Here is an 18,393-nt window from a genome sequence, read left to right on the forward strand (position 1 = left end):
ACCACTCCAAGGTGACCTCCATGGGGACTCTCAGCCCTGAACTCAGAGAGTCAGCCAGTCCAGTCACAAATGAGCACCAGACTTGGAGTCCGAAAACCTAGATCTGAGATCTGCTCCAACACTCACCCACAGTGTAAACTACTGAGTGACTTCGTCCTCAAGGTCTCAGTTTCCTCATCTGTCAAATAAAGAAATTAGACTAGAATCAGAGGTCCCTTTGTAAGTCTTATCCTCTGGATTTTAGGTTTAAACACTCTGTGGTTTCTATTTTAGGGTTCCTAACAACTCTTAATACTTCTCTGATTTAAGACCCACTCCACCTTCAACATTCTATGTTCTATTATAGGCTCTATCAGCTCTAACATTTTATGTTCTACATTCTAAAACAGAGCCACAGAATCTCAGACTTGGAAAGGACCTCAGAAGCCATCTATCACAATTCATACCTGAGAATTCCTTCTAAAATATCCCCAACAATTCAGTTTTCCTCTGACCCTCTAGAGCAAGACTTAGCCCCACCAGCCTATTTCTGAACAGCCTAGGAGCCATAAGAATGATTTTTATAAAAACACCCCCACCCACCCCCAGGTCTTTCCAAACCCAGGTCTGGAGCATGGGTGAGTGTCTGTGTCTGTGTGCGTGTATGTGTGTCTGTGTCTCTGCATTTGTGTCTGTGTCTCTGTGTGTGCATCTATGTGTATGTGTGTGTGTGAGGGACTCCTCTGTAGCAGTATATAGATATATATATATATATATATATACACATATATATATCATTTATATATATATAAAACCTAAGGGTTCTTTCTCAGAATAATGTTTTTAAATATATAAAATATGTGGGATTACAAAGGAAGACAAATTCATTGAAATAGTTATCAATATATCTGTTTTTTAAAAAACATGTTCACAGACACCAAGTGAAGAAATGCTGCTCTACAGAGAAAGCCCTGATGACGTCCCGGAGCAGCTTTGGACATTTTTATAGCTCTAATTATCAGGAAGTCTCCCCTCACAAGAAGCCTAAAGCAACCTCTTGGCAACTTGCACCCAGCATTAGTGCTTTTACCCAGTAGAGTCAAGCAGAACAGGCCTGATCCCTCTTCGACACAAGGGTCCTTCAAACAGGTGAATCAATGTTCTCTCTTCTAATGTCCCTGGATAGCTCCTCTTCACCTCAGAGAGAAGCACATTGGAGAGATTCTCTCTCTCTCTCTCTCTCTCTCTCTCTCTCTCTCTCTCTCTCTCTCTCTCTCTCTCTCCTCTCTCTCTCTCTCTCTCTCTCTCTCTCCTCTCTCTCTCTCTCTCTCTCTCTCTCTCTCTCTCTCTCTCTCTCTCTCTCTCTCACACACACACACACACACACACACACACACACACACACACACATCAACTCACAGTAAGGCAGCTCAGCAAGGCCTTGAACAAGGCCCCAAGAATGGGAGGGTGGTGAAGAGAGAGGAGTTGGAGAGATGAGAAGGAAAGAGATGGGGAGGGAGTTAGGGAGGGAGAAGAGAAGAGAGGGAGGAGAGAGAGGAGGAGAGGGAAAGAAGATAAAAATGAGGGAAATGAGAAAGATAAGACAGAGGAGAAGAGAGGAAGAGAGATAGAAGGAGAGAGAATGTGGGAGGGAGGCAGGGAGAGAGAATGGAGAAGAGGGAAAGGGGGGGAAGAGAAGGAGAAGGAGAAAGAAAGGAGAGGGATAGAAGAAAGGGGAGAGAAAAGGAAGAAAAAGATGAGACAGGAAAAAAGGGAGAAAGGGTAGGGAAGAAGAAGGGAGAGAGATGGAGAAAAGGAGAGGAGAAGAGATAGAGAAGGAAAGAAAAGAGAAAGGAGAGAAGAAAAAAGATGAGAGAAGAGAACAGAGAGAGAGAGAAAGACTGACTTAACCACATTCCATTTCCAATAGCCTTTGTTACTCACAAAGCTGGGCCACTCACCAAAGGCTTCAGGAAATCCTGGATTACCCAGCTATTAGGGGGTAGATGAAGTAGTCTGGGCATGTTCCAAACCTGTAAAAACCTGATCAGAAAAGATGACCATGGTCTTACCTCAAAAGGCCCTTAATGCCCTGGGCTGGGCTAGAATGAGGGGGCAGAGCAAATATAGAAATGACTCTGAAGGCCCTTGTTCTTATAGCTGCATCACAGTTAATCATGTAGCCCACTGGGTAGCGGAATGAACCTCAATATTCCCTAATTCAACTTCCCATTTTACAAAGGAAGAGAAAGATCAAGGCAGGCAAGCAGTGCAAGATGGCACTAAGAATCAGTGGTGAAGCTGTAACTAACACCAACATTTCCCCAACTCTTATTCCAGGGGCAAGAACAATTCCTTAAAAATCAACGAAGCTCAAAACTTGAAGGGAAGGCAAATAAGAGAGTTTAAAGTGTCTAGTTCTATAGTGGTCACAAGCACAGAGGGCCTGAATGGAGAATCCATCAAAACTTCCCCTCACTTAGAATTGGAGCAGGCACAGTACTCAGGAGACGCAGGGAATGTGAAGTGGTGGAAATGGAAAGTGGGCTTGACTTGAGATCCAGAAGAACTTAAAACCTCTGGCATGTTTTGAAACTCAGCTTAAATGCTATTTCTTATGAGGCCTGCTGAGATAATGTCTTTTGGCAAGATTACTTTGTATTTCTTCTGCGTACACATATATACATGTTGTCTCCCTTAAACAACGTAAGTTCATTGAAGGAGCCACATCATTCTCCTCCTTATATTCTCAGCATCTATTACAACACCTAGCACATAACAAATATTTAGTGAATCAATCAAGAAATGAGCATTTATTAAGCACTTTTTCTGCAAGAGGCACTGTGGTAAGCAGCAGAGATACAAAGAGAGTGTATGGGGATACAAAGAAAAAGTATAAACAAACCCAGTCTGAATCTGTGGTAGCAGACAACAAAGAGAGCTGGATCACAAATAGTACTAATAATGAAACTCCCTGAAGTGGCTGCATGTATTTGGAGTTGCACTATTCAAAGTTATAATTATGTAAAATATGGTAACTTGTTCTAGTCCTATGAAAATATATGGTACAAATTTGAATAACATGATCACTTCAAGGGAATTCATTATTCACAGTAATCAGAACCTAGCTGGACATAAATCAGAACATACAAGATAAATAGAAGGTAGATTAAGGTAGCCTTAGAGAAGAAAGTCTATTGATTGATTGATTTGGCCTTCTATAGGGGATTTAGGAAAGAGTATATGTCAGAATAGCTCATGATGAGAGGGCACAGATGAGGATAGGATCTTCACCAGTAATAACTGTACGTAGATCTCTTGACACCTACTATCCACATAATGTCAAGCAAATTGTTTCCCCTTTCTGTGCCTCAATTTCTTGATCTGTAAAAATAGAGACAAGAACACCTGCACATTGTCTACTTTACAAGGTCACTGTGAGAATCAAATGAGACATTTTATGTAAAGCACATTTTAAGGCATAAGATGCTCTATGAATTTCTTTTTAAAAAATCATCTGGTCCATCATCCTCAGTGTATAGAAAAGGAAACAAAAGCCCATGGTTGGGAAGGTGAAGCATCATGATGCAACTGATTACAGTTTTCACAGTTTCAAGGAGTCTAATGATTCTTAAAAACAGACTTAACTAAAATGCAAAATCAAGGAATCTACATTTTTGTTAAAAGGTACCATAGCAGATTATGTATATAAATGACATAGCAACTAAATTCTTGAAGGAAAAGTTAAATGAGTTATAGGAAGAAACAGAAAGTAAATCTATAATGGCAGAGGACCTCAGTTTACCCCCCCCCCTTAGTCCTAGATAAATCTAACCACAAAATAAACAAAAAAGACGTGAAAGAGATGAAGGGAATTTCAGAAAAGTTAGATGAGATAGACCTCTGGAAAACAATGAATAAGAATAAAAAGAAGTTATACCTATTTCTCAACTGTGCATGGCACCATCACAAAAGCTGACTTTGTATTAGTGCATAAAAACTTCACAGACAAATACAGAAAGGCAGGAATATTAAATGTATCTTTTTCTGGCCATCATGCAATAAAAAATTGTTTTCAATAAAGGGCCTTTGAAGACTAGATTAAAAATTAAATGGAAACAAAATAACCTAATCTTAAAAATTACTGAGGACCCCAGAGAACTTTCATTTATTCGGGTTATAGCTATCAATATTTACTAGAGCAGAAATTAAAACTGACACATTTTAACACATTTATTTATTAACTTAAATAGCAATAATTGAGGAATTGCATGTTAACATAACATAATTTTATGAAAATAATCATACTTTTTAAGTTTAATGAGAAAAGTGGCAGTGTATTATGCTTCTATGCACATATCTTTAGTGTCTGGCTTAACAGAAGACAGCTGGATTCTCCTATATGTTGTACTTTCAACCTGTTGCAGTATGTTATTTTGTTTTAAATATACTAACAAAATCCAAGCCTCAAATAGATTTGTAGTTGGAAAAAGGAGAAATAGTTTAATAGGCATATGTCTTAGTACTATTATAAAAATAGATTTAACTTCACAAATAGCCTGAGAAGGTCTCAGGGACCCCTTTAGTCCTTTCCCACTATAAAAACCTGACCTAGAGCACTGAGATGTTAGATTACTTGTCCAGGGTCATAAATACTAGTTGTGTCAGAGGTAAGACTTGAACTCAGCTTTTCCCTGCTCCAAGTCAGCTCCCTATCCAATACACCACAATACCTCTCTTAGGATTATAGAGCCTAAGGTTTAAAGGACCTTAGAGACCATCGACTCCAACCCTCTCACTTTATTTCTTTTTTTTTTTATTATTTTTTTTGGAGACATATACAGTTAAGTGACTTGCCCACAGTCACACAGCTGATAAGTATCTGAGAATGGATTTGAATTCAGATCCTCCTGACTCCAGGGCCAGTGCTCTATCTACTGCATCACTTAGCTGCCCCTAGCCTTCTTATTTTAAATTAGGAACCTGAAGCCCTACAGAGCTGAAGTGACTTGTTCAAGGTCATCCTGGCAGTCAAGCGTCAAAGTTTACTGTCAAAGTCAGTCCCAAGTCCTCTGATACCTCCCTCATCTTCAGCATAAAACATCTTATATTCCCCTCTCAATTCCCATGGAAACCATCTAGCTCTCATTACCACCTGCCTGAACTAAATTTTTTTAATTCTGAACTTAGACATCCAATAAAATGAACATTTCCGTGTACAAAGTAGAACAGAAAATAAGGATTATATCTGAAAAGATGAATCTCTATGACGCAAAGCTTGCTTTTCCTTTTAAATGTATAATAAACTAAACATGTCCCTTTCAAAGGGGTCTTGCTTTCTGTTTCCTTCTGCCATTCCCTATGTTCTCTCCTGTGCATTATCTGAAAATGCTTCTCTCTCTCTCTCTCTCTCTGTCTCTCTCTCTCTCTGTCCTACTGCTTCAGTCAACTACTACTGCTGTTCAGGTGTGTCTGAGTCATGGCATCATTTGAGGTTTTCCTGGCAGAGACACTGGCGTGTTTTGCCATTTCCTCCTCCAGCTCATTTTACAGATGAGGAACAGAGGCAAACAGAATTAAGTGACTTGCCCAGGATCACATAGCTAGTAAGCGTCTGAAGTTTAATTTGAACTCAGGAAGATGTATCTTCCCGACTTCTATCCACTGTGGCACCAAGCTGTCCCTCTCTCCTTCTACCTCTCCCGTAAAAATCTGGGAGTGGAAAAAAAACCGTCAAGCAAAACAAATTCCCCCACTGACTATATCTGAAAAGGCGTCTCATTCTGCAACTGCAGTCTATCCCCCATAAGGAAGCACATGGTTCATACTTCATCAGAGGACTTCTGGAATCATGGCTATGAGTGTACTGATCCAAGTTCTAAAGTCTTTCCAAATTGTTTTTCTTAACAATATTATTACTTTATAAATTGTTCTCCGGGTTCGGCTCTTACAAGTCTTCCCAGGTTTTTTGGAAACAATGCCTTTTATCATTTACATTCGTAGACCCTCATTTATGATGCACATTTTGATGGGTACCCTCTTAGTTTCCAATTCTGCACTATAAAACAAAAAGAGCTGCTAAAAACATTTTCATGCACATGTGAGTGTGTGTGTATAATATATATTTCCTTTTTCTCTTCCTTTGATCAGAAATGGTTTGGGTTTTAACAGTAGGAATGATATGAAAGAATAGGCACTGCCATCTGCTTTACTGATGTACCCTAAGGATCATGGGACCTGTCCATCTGACTTGAAGCTAAAACTTCTGATCTATCTATACACATATGAAATATGGACACACACACACATATATATATGAATAGATGTGCATATGGACATATATGTATACATATACATATATAAATATATACCCATGTATGTGTGGATAGATAGATAGATGGACAGATAGATGTCTTTTCTTCCATAATAGAATGTTATTCTCTTGTTTTTCATTTGTTTCCATCACTTAGCACACAGTAAGCACTGAATATATACCTTTCCATTTATTTGTTTTCTCCAGGTTAAACATGCCCATCTCCTTTAACTGATCCTCCTATAAGGAGCCAAATCCTGAGTGAGAGAAGTACGAGGATGGGAACTGAGAAAAAGACGAGGCGAGAAAGCCTGCCTGACATTCCAGTTCAGCCAGGAGGAACGATTACTCAAACACTTTTAAGATCTCTTGAATGTCCTCTTGTTTGTTATTTTAACCCATCTGTTTCCCTGTGGTTATGAGCATCAACAGCTCTTCTTTAAAAAAAACAACTCTCAGAAACAGTTATGTGCTTACTTAAGGGCAGGAGGGGAAGCTGCCAGACAGGGAGTCCCAAAGTCACCAAGTGATCTCAGTAGAATCCCTTCCCTTCTCCACTGGCTCTGAATTTCCTCCTATATGAAACATAAGAGGCTGAATGAAATAACTTCTAAAGTCCCTTCCAACTCTAAACCCTGTGGTCCTAAAACAACCCAGTTAATGACACCATGACCCTTGAAAAACTGAAAGAAAGAAAGAGACAGCAAGCTCAACCTCACACCCTGACCCATTCATCAGCAAATATCTAACACATAAGAAGACACAAAGAGATCAGGGAAGGAACCAGTATTAAAAACAGCAACCGGGATGCTAAAACTAGTCTATACCATCACCCCTCATCCCCTTATCCCCCTCTATGGCTGACAGTGTCCACATTCTGCTACTGTCACTCCCAGCAGCCTGATTCAGAACCGATCTTACAGCCAGGTTTGTCTTTTTTTATCTCTTGGATCAGGGGCCAAAAGTAGTATATCTTGGGAGGTTGGGGAGGGTAGCTTATATTACCCCCAAGGAGTTCATGGAGAAGTTCTTTATATACCAAAATACTTATAGAAGAACTTCACATGGTTGCAAAAAATTCTTCCCTCCAATCATTATGCATTTATTTTATGCAGACTCATATATTTATTTCTCTGAGAACCTTGTCTTCTCCTTAGTAGAATGTGGTAACCTCCTTGAGAACAGGAACCATCTCACTTTTGCATATCCCCAGTGCCTAAAAGAGTACATGACTACATTCTTAATAAATGCTTATTGACAGTGACTAAAAGCAAAGTGAGTATCAACCAACTAGAGAATTGATCAATAAACTGAATTATAGGAAGAGTTGTGGAATATTACTGCTCTATAGGAAACAATAAATACGAAGAATTCAGAGAAACATAGCAAGAAGACAGCAAATTAAACTGAACCAAGAAAACAGTTCCCAATGACAACCTCCCCCCCAAAAAAAGACCTGAGAGTTAAGATTGATTAATCTTGACTCCACTTCTAGATGTACAATAATCCCACCTCCAGACAGGTTCAGAGAGGTGCTGATGAGGCATAGGCTGTTCACCATCAATGTCTTCATGTGCTTTGCTTTGTTGTACTTAATTTGGTACAAGAAAGGATTCCATGGGGAAACTGAGAACAATGTAAACTTTTTAAAAGCATTAATAAAACATGTTATTTAAAAAGATCAAGTGTTGGGCTAGGAGTTATTGAAGGCAGCCAGAACCTGATCCCTACCCATCAGGACCTCTGAGAACTAGACAAAATCTCTCATCAGTCAAACAACAAAAAGTAACTTAGTCCAGCCCTTTACAACAGTGGTGTCAGATTCAGTGAGAAACAGGGCCATTAATCCACATATAAGGATCTCTGCAGGCAGCATATTAACTTAGTTTCCCAAAGTAATTCTATCTATGTTTTGCTACATTTTTATTTACTTTGATAATTATGTTCAGTCCACAACTGGGAGCAGTGTGGGCTTCATGAGCTCAGCAGCCCCATGTTGGACACTTCTGCTAAACAGGAATCCCTTTAACAATTCCAGCCAATTCTTTCATATTCGATGAGTAGATTCAACAACTGTTCTATGCATGGGGCAATATTCTCATATAATGGGGGACATGCAAAAATTAACCAGGATAGACCTTCATGGAACTTACTGCCATACAAAGTTTAACCAAGACAGACCTTCATGGAACTTATTGCCTGATGCTAGAACTGGAACTTCCCTCATCACTTGGGGCCTTCTCACACTGGACTGTCCCTCCATCTTTCTCAATGGTGAGTTCCTTGATTTTGAAATCAGGCCCAGGCAGGCCCTGCATCCTTCCTCTCCTAGCTATGTTTCTGACTTTATGGGTACCTTCTCCTCCTTCCCCCCTTTCAGCTTCCTTTTTTAGGTGTCTTTCCTCATTAAAGCATAAATTCCTTGAGGAGAGGAACTTACCTTCCCAATGCTCACCATAGTACCTGACACATAACAAGTACTTAATAAATACTTCATGCCCACCTAAGACCAGAAGACACATACATTAATAAAAATAGACATTAGTGCATGAAAAGAGTGATAGACTGCGGGTTTAGAATCACAATTCTTAGCTCAGTCACTTACTATCTATGTGATCCTGGGCAAGTTATTCCCACAGGCCACCCACTCTACCTTAGTTTCCTCATCGACAAAATGAGAAAGGTTAGATTAAATTCTCTCTGAAGTAGGTCTCAGTGTTAAATCTTTTAAGTTTAAATTCATCAGAAGCTACAAACAAACGTCTGTAAGTGGCAGGGGCAGAGGAAGAGACCAAGCAGGTAGCATACTATTGATACATAGGAAGAGCTAAATACAAATTCTACTTCAGACAATTACTAGTTGGGTGACTCTGTGTAAGTCACTTAACCTCTTCTGTCTCAGTTTCCTCCTCTGTAAAATGGGGATAATAAAGTATATTGAGTATGATGTAATAAAGTATATAAAATGTGAGTATAAACCTCATAAGGTTTAGGACCAAATGAGATAACATATGGAAAGCACCTTGCAAACCTCAAAAAGTTCTACGAATACCTGTGTGGGACTCGATTTCCTCAACAAATTTAGGATAACAAAAACCCTCAGAGGATTACTGTGGCACTTTTAAGTCATGTGACTTCAGGCAAATCAATTCAGCCCCGAATCTCAGTTTCCTAATATGGACAATAAAGGTAAAAGTACATGTTCTACCTTCCTCAAATGAGTTGCCAGGATCAAGAGATAATGGGCATAAAGTACTTTAAGTTATTTTTATTTGAGTCTTCAAAGACTGCAACATTTCATAATCCACCAAGAGAAAATTGGTGTTAAAAAAAGATGGAGCTTTCTGTCAGGGAGCAGCTTTGGATTCTTCAAAGTATTTCTCAAATCCCCAAATACAATTCAGCTCAGTCTCTTCCCTTTGATGCCATTTGGGGCCTCTTTGGGTATCTAGCCACAGTACCTGTGCAGGATATCTACAGCTAACAGACTAACTCAGTGGGACACCTACTCAACTGCTTATGCTCATCTGGGTAACAGACACTCTTCATTCACTTGGAGAAGATCCTATAGGGATCACTAGGCCCACCTCTTTTAAATGGTTCTGGTTCTCACAGAAGTCACAGAGTTTGGGGAGAAGGTAGGGAGTGGCCAGTGAAATCAAAACAAACAAGAGTCAGGTCAAAGACCTCACCTGGGAATTTCTTCTTCCTTCTGGACTCTACAAAGGGCATCCCCCATGAGAGCAGCAAACACCTTTGGTGACCAACTATATCACCCTGTCGCTTGGCCTCAATTTGCTCAAAAGGCAATGAAGATACACATGGTGAGCATGAGCAGGCTATGGAATTGCTTCCAAAATGAGATCCAAGCAAAAAGTGTCCTAAGGAATATATCATCCAAAAATATGTTCAACTGGGAAAGGAGGTAGGTCAATCATTTAGCCAAAGATAGTAAGGGCTAGCTTTTATATAACGCTTTAAGGTTTGCCAGGTACTTTACAAATATTTTCTCATGTTTTTATCCTCACTACAATCCTGGGAAGTAAGTGCTATTATTATCCAAATTTTACAGATGAGGAAGCTGAGGCAGACTGAGGTTGAGTGACTTGTGCAGGGTTACACAACTAGTAAGTAACTGGTTAGATTTGAACCCAGGTCTTTCTGACTCCAGATCCAGAATTCTGACCCCTATGCCATCTAGATAGTTGGGAAACATAAATAACTCAGAGGCAGACCAAGAGCTGCACCCATACCCAATGAGTTTAAAAACAAAGACCCAGAGGAAGACTTCTAGCATTCTAGATAGATCCTCTTTGAAGGACTGAGGATTTGAACTCAGGTTTTGTGACTCCAAGTTCAGTGCTCTTTCCCCTAGACACCTCACTCATCAAGCATTCAGGGAATTATATTGAGAAATATACTCAGGGTCTCAATTCAATTTAATATATAATATATAAATTTAATATAAATAATATAATATATACAATATAAAATGCATATTTACAAATCACTGTGCAGGATACTATGCAAAAACCAAAGAGTCTGCCTTCATGGAGCTTACCTTCTGGCAGCAGTTCTTAACCTGAAATCTGACTTGTTTTTTAAAATATTCACATAACTGTATTTCAACAAATTTGATTTCTTTTACAATCCTCATGCATTATTTTAAAAATGTTACCCTAGGAAGGGGACCACAGATTTCACCAGCCTGTCAATGGGATCCCTGACACAAAAGAGAGGAAGAATCCTTGGTCTAGAAAAGAGTGATCACAAAAGTAGCATAGTCATCACTCAAAGTCAGCTCCTCAGAATGACTAGCTTGGTGACACAGAGGTCAGAGCCCTGAACTTGGAATCAGGAAGACCTGAGTTCAGATCCAGCCTCAGATGCTCACTATATGACACTGGACATATTTGCCTCAGTTTCATCAACTGTAAAATGGGGATAATAATAGCCCCTACCTCCCAGGACTGTTGTGTGGATCAAATGATTATAAGATGCCTTACGGTAAGTACTAGTAAGTACTAGATACTACTACAGTAAGTACTTACTTACAGTAAGTACTAGATAGATTCTAGCAATTATTATTATTTGGGGTCAAATGCCTAGGATAGTGACAAAGGCACTAGATTTAGAGTCTGAAGACCGAGGTTTGAATCTTGCCTCTTCTACCTCCTACCTGAGTGACCTTGAACAAGTCACTCAACTTCCAAAAGCTTCAGGTTTCCCATTTATAAAATGAAGGTTTCACAATAGATGAGCTCCACGGTCCTTTTCAGCTCACCTTACTATGATATATGACTCCAAATCCAGGTCTTTCAACTTCTTAATCCAATACTTCAAGGATCTGTAATTTCATTGTAGAACATAAATTCCTTCAGGCTAAGGACTATCTCCCTTTTCTTTACACCTTCAGCTTGAAAAATATTGGTTGACTGGTTGACTTTGTTGGTTCAGTCATCTCTTCCACTAACACAGATTTCCAACACTCCCCTCCCCCCAATAGGTTAGTTGAGTATGACTAAGAAAATCAAGCACCCTGCAAGCCAACCTGAGATACCTTTGAGAACCTGACAATCCAGGTTAATTTATTTACCTGAAGGAAAGAAAAAACACCATTGGGCTTTAAAATACAAGGAGAAGCATTAACCATTTGGGTTGCCTCAGACGTAGTGAGTTACCCATCATAAGAGGTCTTCAGGAGAAGGTCAGATGCCCTCTCAATGGGAACATGGTAAAAGAAAAATCCTGTTCAGTGGCTGGCAGGCTGGATTCGATGGCTTCCATAGTTCCTTCCAGCTCAGATCCTATGATCCTGATGATGACCCTCCAGTTGACTGGCCTGGCACTGAGACACAGTACAAGTCCCCTGATACCATTTAAAGGATCATCTAAGGGTAAAGCCTTTCATCCTACAACTAGACCTAAAAGCTTAAACACAAATAGCTGGGTAAGGTAAGACCTCAGTGAGAATGACTTTCAACCAATCAAAGAGCACACAGTCAATTTCAGATCCTTTCAAGTTTTGACACTGGACAGGGAATGAAGAGTCCAAGGGCTCTAGGTCCTTGAAAATGAGCAAGGCTAGGGACAGGTTACAGGAAAAAATGAAGAAAAAGACCTTATAACTTCACCTAGGGTTGGCTTTAGTCTCTAGAAGGAAGACACAGAGATTTTCACAAAAGTATTTCAGAAAGGTAGTTGTGGATATAACTACTGAAAGAAAGGAAGGAAATAGGCATTTATTAAATTATTAAGTACCTCTGTGCCAGACACTGTGCTGAGAGCTTTACAGGTACAACCTCATTTGATCCTCATAACAGCCCTGGGAGGTAGGTGTTATGATGGTTTCCATTTTACAGCTGAGGAAACAGAGGCAAAGAGAGCTGAATGACTTGCCCAGTCACACTGCTATTCAATATCTGATGCCAAAATTGAACTCAGGTTCACCACCTAGATGCTTCTACTGAAGAAACACTGACTGTTAGAAGTTCAACTGGAAATTATCTAGTCCAGCCCCCTCTTTACAGTGGAGGCAGAGAGGCAGATCACTGCTGGTATGGGGGATGCATGTGATCAAAGACAGAAACAGAAGACCAGGGGATGGGAAGGGGGACTAAAGTCCATACAGAATCATTTCTCCAATTTAATTCAATTCATTTATTAAGCACCCACTATGTACCAGGCACTGTGCTAAGCACTGGGAATACAAAATATAAAAAAAGGCAAAGGGCAGTTTCACTGCAAGGAGCTCACAATCTAATGAAGACAACACACAAACACATATACAAAGCAAACTATATAGAGGACAAAGAGGAAATAATTAACACAGGGAAGGCATTGGAATTAAGAGCCATTAAGGAAGGTGTCTTCTAGATTCTAGCTCTAAATAACAAAAGGGTTTGTTTTGTGAAGCTTGAGGACCTAAAGGGTCACATGTGTCCTCAAGGCTGTAGGTTCCCCACCCCTGCTCTAGAAGGTGGGATTTTAGTTGAGATTTAAAGGAAGGCAGAGAAGTCAGCAGTCAGTGCCAAGGAGGGAGAGAGTTCCAGGCATGGCACCCAGCCAGAGAAAATGCCCTTGTGATCATGGCTGTGGGCTTTGGGAACAACCAAACTCATTGCCTTTATAGTTTCTGAAAATCTTCCTATGCCTAATAGAAAGGAAGCACTGGCAAACAAGGATTGACTCTTGGGTCTATATCCCCAGCAACAAGCACAGTGCCTGGCCCATAGTAAACATTTAACAAATAAATTCATTCGATAAGAATGACAGATTGGACCCTCTTGCCCTGCCCCTTCACTGCAATGGTACAGGCTCATCCCTTCCTCCACATGAGGCTCCAATCCTGACTCCAGCCAGCCAGCAGCAAGTTTGGAAGATGACAGTTCCAGAGAAGACAGCAGTACCACCAGATCTTCAGTATGTAACGAACTGCTGGGATTTAACTGGGTTTCCAATGCTACAGACTCATCTGGAAACCATCAAGACACACCAAAAAAAAAAAAAATTCTTTGGGCATGTGCTGTCTAAAACAGTATGAGGTAGACTGGAGAAAGGGAGGGGGATAGGGAACTGAAAAAATCAAATTTCCCCCTGCCAGTAGTTTGGGGGAATGGGAGTCCTAAGTTCCATGATTCACTGCCCCAAAAATGACCTACAAGTAGTCCGTCAATGAATATTTATTAAAGAGTTACTAAGTGCTAGGCAGTTTACCAAGCAAGTGTAGGAGAATACAAGTACTTGACAGGGTCACGTTCTAATGAGGGATATGCAAGCGATTATGTACAAAAAATGTGCATACAAGGAAAATTGGAGTTAATCAATAGAAAGAAGGCACTAGAATTAAGGGAGATTGGTAAAGTCCCAGCCCCCCAGTCACAGAATCTATTAGGACACTGTGTGTGCACACAACTCTCCAGAACAAGAAAATCCAAGAGGCCTCCCTTTGCCCCCTGCTGGGCTCCAGGATTAGTGGCTAGTCTGGTCTATCAGGACATCCTCCCCACAGCATCTCAGCCCCATTTGCTAGCCTGGATCCTGAATCTGGGCACCACTAAGGTTTCCAGTCAAGTAACCCTAGTCACAAAAGAGTGGGCAGTCTCCGAAGATGCCAAGGGCCTAAGTAGGACAGGTGTCACTTGTCTCAAGCTGTACATTCAGCCCAGCCCTAGGCTCTGTGAGGAAATGTCACCCCAGGCTACCTGGGCCATTTCTGATGCTGATGGGTACCTGCCTAGCCCGGCCGGCCCGGGGAAGCCTTGGATACCTACGGTGATCCCAGAAAGGACACCCAGAGTCCTGAGACAACCTGGGTGAGGGATGAAGGGTAGAGGTGGGGGCAGGGATGAAGGAAAGCTTGAAGATGACTGGCAGAATGGGCAACCTGGGATTTCTGGTATCTGGGAGGGCAGGGAGCCAGTCTGAGAATCCAGTTAGAAGGTGGGCGTGGAGGTGGGAAAAGAAGGGGGCAGCGGGGGTTCTCAGAAGAAGAGCCTGGCGGGATGGGGGCAGCAGCAGCATCCCTCCTGCCCCTCACCGCCCACCGCAGCACCAGAGAGAAGAAGGGCACCCCCAGCCTCCCGGCGCAGCCGCCACACAAAGCAAGCCCACTCCCTCCAGCTCCGCCGGGCCCAGCCCGAACCCCCTGCCCAGTCTCCCCCCGATTCGCGCCCCGCCCCGCCAGGGCGTGCCAACTTCGCTTTCCTGCCCCCGCCCCCCATCCCGCTAGAACCCCGCTCCCCTCCCCCGCGGGCGACCCCTCCTCCTTCCGTGCGGCGGGCGGGCAGCGGGGGCTGGGACACTGACCTGGCCCCGCTCCCCGGAGGCTCCGCGATCCCCGGCGGCGCGGGCGGCACGGCGGCCTCTGCGCTCCTTCCCGGCCAGCCCAGCCCAGCCCAGCCTCCCTGGGCTCCGGCCTCCTTGCGGTGGGCTTCCTTTCCCTTCGCTTTGCCGTTGCTCCCCTCTTTCCTTCCCCCTCTCTCTACCTCTCCTCCTCCCTCCTTTCCCCACCCTCTCCGCCCCCGGCGCGCACGACTGAGCTCTCTCTCTCGGGCCAGGCTAGGGCTGGGGCTCCCACTCTCCTGGGGTGGGCAGGAGGAGGGCGGGGGCGTGGGAAGGGAGCGAGTAGAGTGGGACGCACGCGCGAACGCGACCGCCGGCCCTTCCCCGGCTGCGCTACTGTCCCCGGTGTCCCCCGATCCAAGCTACGCCCACGCACTCCCCGCGAGGTCCCCGGGGGGCCCTCAGCGAGGGCTCGCCTGTCCACTCTTGTCTGGATGATGTTCACACACGCACACGCACACACACACGCACGCCTAAGAGGTGGAGGAGGTGCCTTTCCCTCCTCTCTCCCCTCCTCCCCAGTCCCACCATCCTCGATTAGTTTAGGGAAATAACAGGGGCACTGATTTGGAGCCGAAAAGGACCTCAGTGGCCATTTAGTCCAGCGGTGTGTAAGCTCTGGGGGTCCCGGATCCTTTTAGGAAGTCTGGAGGGAGGGCTCAAAATTATGTTCATAATAACACAACGATACTTTAACTTCCAATATAGTAAATTTCTCTAGGTATAACTCACATATGCAAAAACACTTGGAAGGGTCCTCAGTTTATGAGAATGTAAAGGGGGTCTGAGACCAAAAATGTTTGAGTGTCGCTGGTCTGTTTCAATGCCTTCACTTTACAAATGAGGAAACCAAAGCCCAGATAGGATGCTGCAAGTGGCAGCGCCCATGGCTGGAGCCAAGGCCCCCGACTCTACATCTAAGGCCCTTTCCACTGGATCACAAAATGAGCAAAGTTCAGGGAGCCTGCTCCGGGATAGGGGACATATAGTAAGCCTTCAGTGAATACTTGTTATGTGAGGGGATGGATGGAGTAAATATGATGGCACATCTTTGAGGGAGGGGGAGCGTAAATTTAGGGCTAGAATGAACCTTCTAATCCAAATCTTTTATTTTACAGGTGAGGAAACTGAGGTTCAGCTAGGTGGTGAATTGAATGAGTGCTAGTTAAAATCCTGGCTCAGACACTTGTTAGCTGTGTGACCCTGGTCAAGGCGTTTAACCTTGTTTGTCTTGCTTTCCTCCTCTGTAAAATGAGCTGGAGAAGATAATGGCAAACCACTCCAGTATCTTTGCTAAGAAAACCCTAAAAGAGGTCACAAAGAGTCAGGCATGACTGAAAATGACTAAGCAACAACCATCAGATTCAAGTGATTCAACCCAGGCCATGCAAGTAGTAAACATCAGAAGCAAAGCTTAGACCAAGGGCCTCTGACTGCAAGGTCAGTGCTCTGTATACTGAACCACAGCTAGTTGAGGTGCACAAAAAAGAAGTGTTTTCCAGGAGATAGTCATCTAGGAGATGGGACAGGGAGAGGAAAATTGACTCCTTATCACCTCCCAGATGATATATAAAATATACACATAGAAATAATAAATATGATAATGTATAGATTAAATAAATAGAAATATTTAGAATAAATAGAAATAAATAGAAATTTATACATATATACATTATTTATAATCCTCTGGCCTTCAAAGCTCTTCACAACCTGGCTCCCTCCTTCCTTCTCAGTTTTCTTAACTCCTCGCTCCCACAGACTCTTTGCTCTAGTGACACTGGTAAGAATGCTCCTTGGACAAGACATTCTGTCTACAGACTGTGCTCATTTTCACTGGCTTTTCTTCACTCCTGGAATACTTTTCCTCATCTGTCTCTAGGATTCCTTGGTTTCATTCAAGTCTCAGCTAAAATTCCATCTTTTCCAAGAAGCTTTTCCTGAGCTCTCTTAATTCCAGTGCCTTCTCATCTATTGATTATCTTCAGCTTTTCTTATATATAGCTTGTTTGTACATAGTTGTCTGAATGTAGTCTCCTCCGTTGGACTCTGAGATCTTTGAAAGAAAGGACTGTCTTTTGCCAAAGTACTTAGCACAGTATTGGGCATATAGCAGGTACAATACAGGCTTACTGCTTGACTATTTATAAGATAAGACAAGAAACATAAGAAGTAAAGATGGACAGGAAAGAAAATAGAGAAGAACTATGAATGAAGGAATGCCAATTGGCACTATATAACAGTTTGGGGTTCTTGTCCTCTCCTTGTTGGACAAGATAGAGAAATGTGGACTGGATAATAGTATAGTTAGATGGATTCAGAGTCTGGCCATTCAAATGAAAGAGGAGTCATTAATGATTAGTAGCATTGTTATGGTGCTATGGAGTAGAGTGGAGTTCTCAGGAAAAGAGCCTGGTGGGATGGGGGCATGTTACTATATTACTATGCTACTTTTTGTTAGTAGCACCTCAGGGCATCTAGGTGGTACAGTGAATAGAGAACAGTCTAGAGTCAGGAGGATTTGAGTTCAAATCCAGCCTTCAACATTCTGTGTGACCCTGGGCAAGTCACTTAACTTTGCCTCAGTTTCCTCATCTGTAAAATGAGCTGGAGAAGGAAATAGTGAATCACTCGAGTATCTTTACCATAAAAACCCTAAACAGGGTCAGGAAGAGTTAGACATGCTGAACAACAACCATCTTAGAAGGAGGAGCCATACACCAAGGATCGATGCTATTTAACATTTTTATCAATAACTTGGAATACTCTAGATGACACATAGCTAAGATAACTAACATGTTGGATGACAGTCAGGATCCAAAGAGACCCTGACAGGCGAGAACAGCCCTATAACACTCAGCCCCAACCTGTCTTTTCAACCCCATCGGATGTTCCTCCTCCTCCTGCACTCTGAGACTCAGCCAATTGGCCTTCTTTTTCTGTAGCATTCCACTATCCTTTCACATGCCTGGAATGCAATCCCTTCTGACCTCCATCTCATAGGCCCCTCTCTTCCTTTAAACCCCATCTCAGGCACCATCTTCTGTATGAAGCTTTTGCTTTTTTCTCCTGCCTGAACCTCTACTGTCCTCCCTCCTAAACTATTTACTTACTTACTTTGAATGTATTTATTCACTGTATAGCCATGCTGGATATTTTTACACATGTAGTTATTTTCCTCCTCCATAAGGTCCTGAATGGCTTCATTCTTTGTAATTGCATTCCCAGCACTTAACACAATGCCCAGCACATGGTACATA

The 18,393-nt window shown here is 42.3% G+C and overlaps 1 protein-coding gene and 1 long non-coding RNA gene across 2 annotated transcripts in view; one reads left to right on the plus strand and one right to left on the minus strand.

The window, feature by feature from the left end:
- The window catches only part of PTP4A3 (protein tyrosine phosphatase 4A3), a 208,310-nt gene extending 193,033 nt beyond the window's left edge, over nucleotides 1-15,277 (minus strand). The window contains exon 1 of the mRNA XM_072602931.1: nucleotides 15,101-15,277. The gene's annotated coding sequence lies outside the window, so the exon portion shown is untranslated. The remainder of the gene's footprint in view (nucleotides 1-15,100) is intronic.
- Nucleotides 407-7,920, plus strand: LOC140500398 (uncharacterized). Its single transcript, XR_011965720.1, has 3 exons — nucleotides 407-617; nucleotides 914-1,128; nucleotides 6,500-7,920. It is a non-coding gene; the product is annotated as an uncharacterized lncRNA (long non-coding RNA).
- Nucleotides 15,278-18,393: the final 3,116 nt, after the last annotated feature.

This window comes from Notamacropus eugenii, chromosome 4, assembly GCF_028372415.1.
Source record: "Notamacropus eugenii isolate mMacEug1 chromosome 4, mMacEug1.pri_v2, whole genome shotgun sequence".
Taxonomy (NCBI): domain Eukaryota; kingdom Metazoa; phylum Chordata; class Mammalia; order Diprotodontia; family Macropodidae; genus Notamacropus; species Notamacropus eugenii.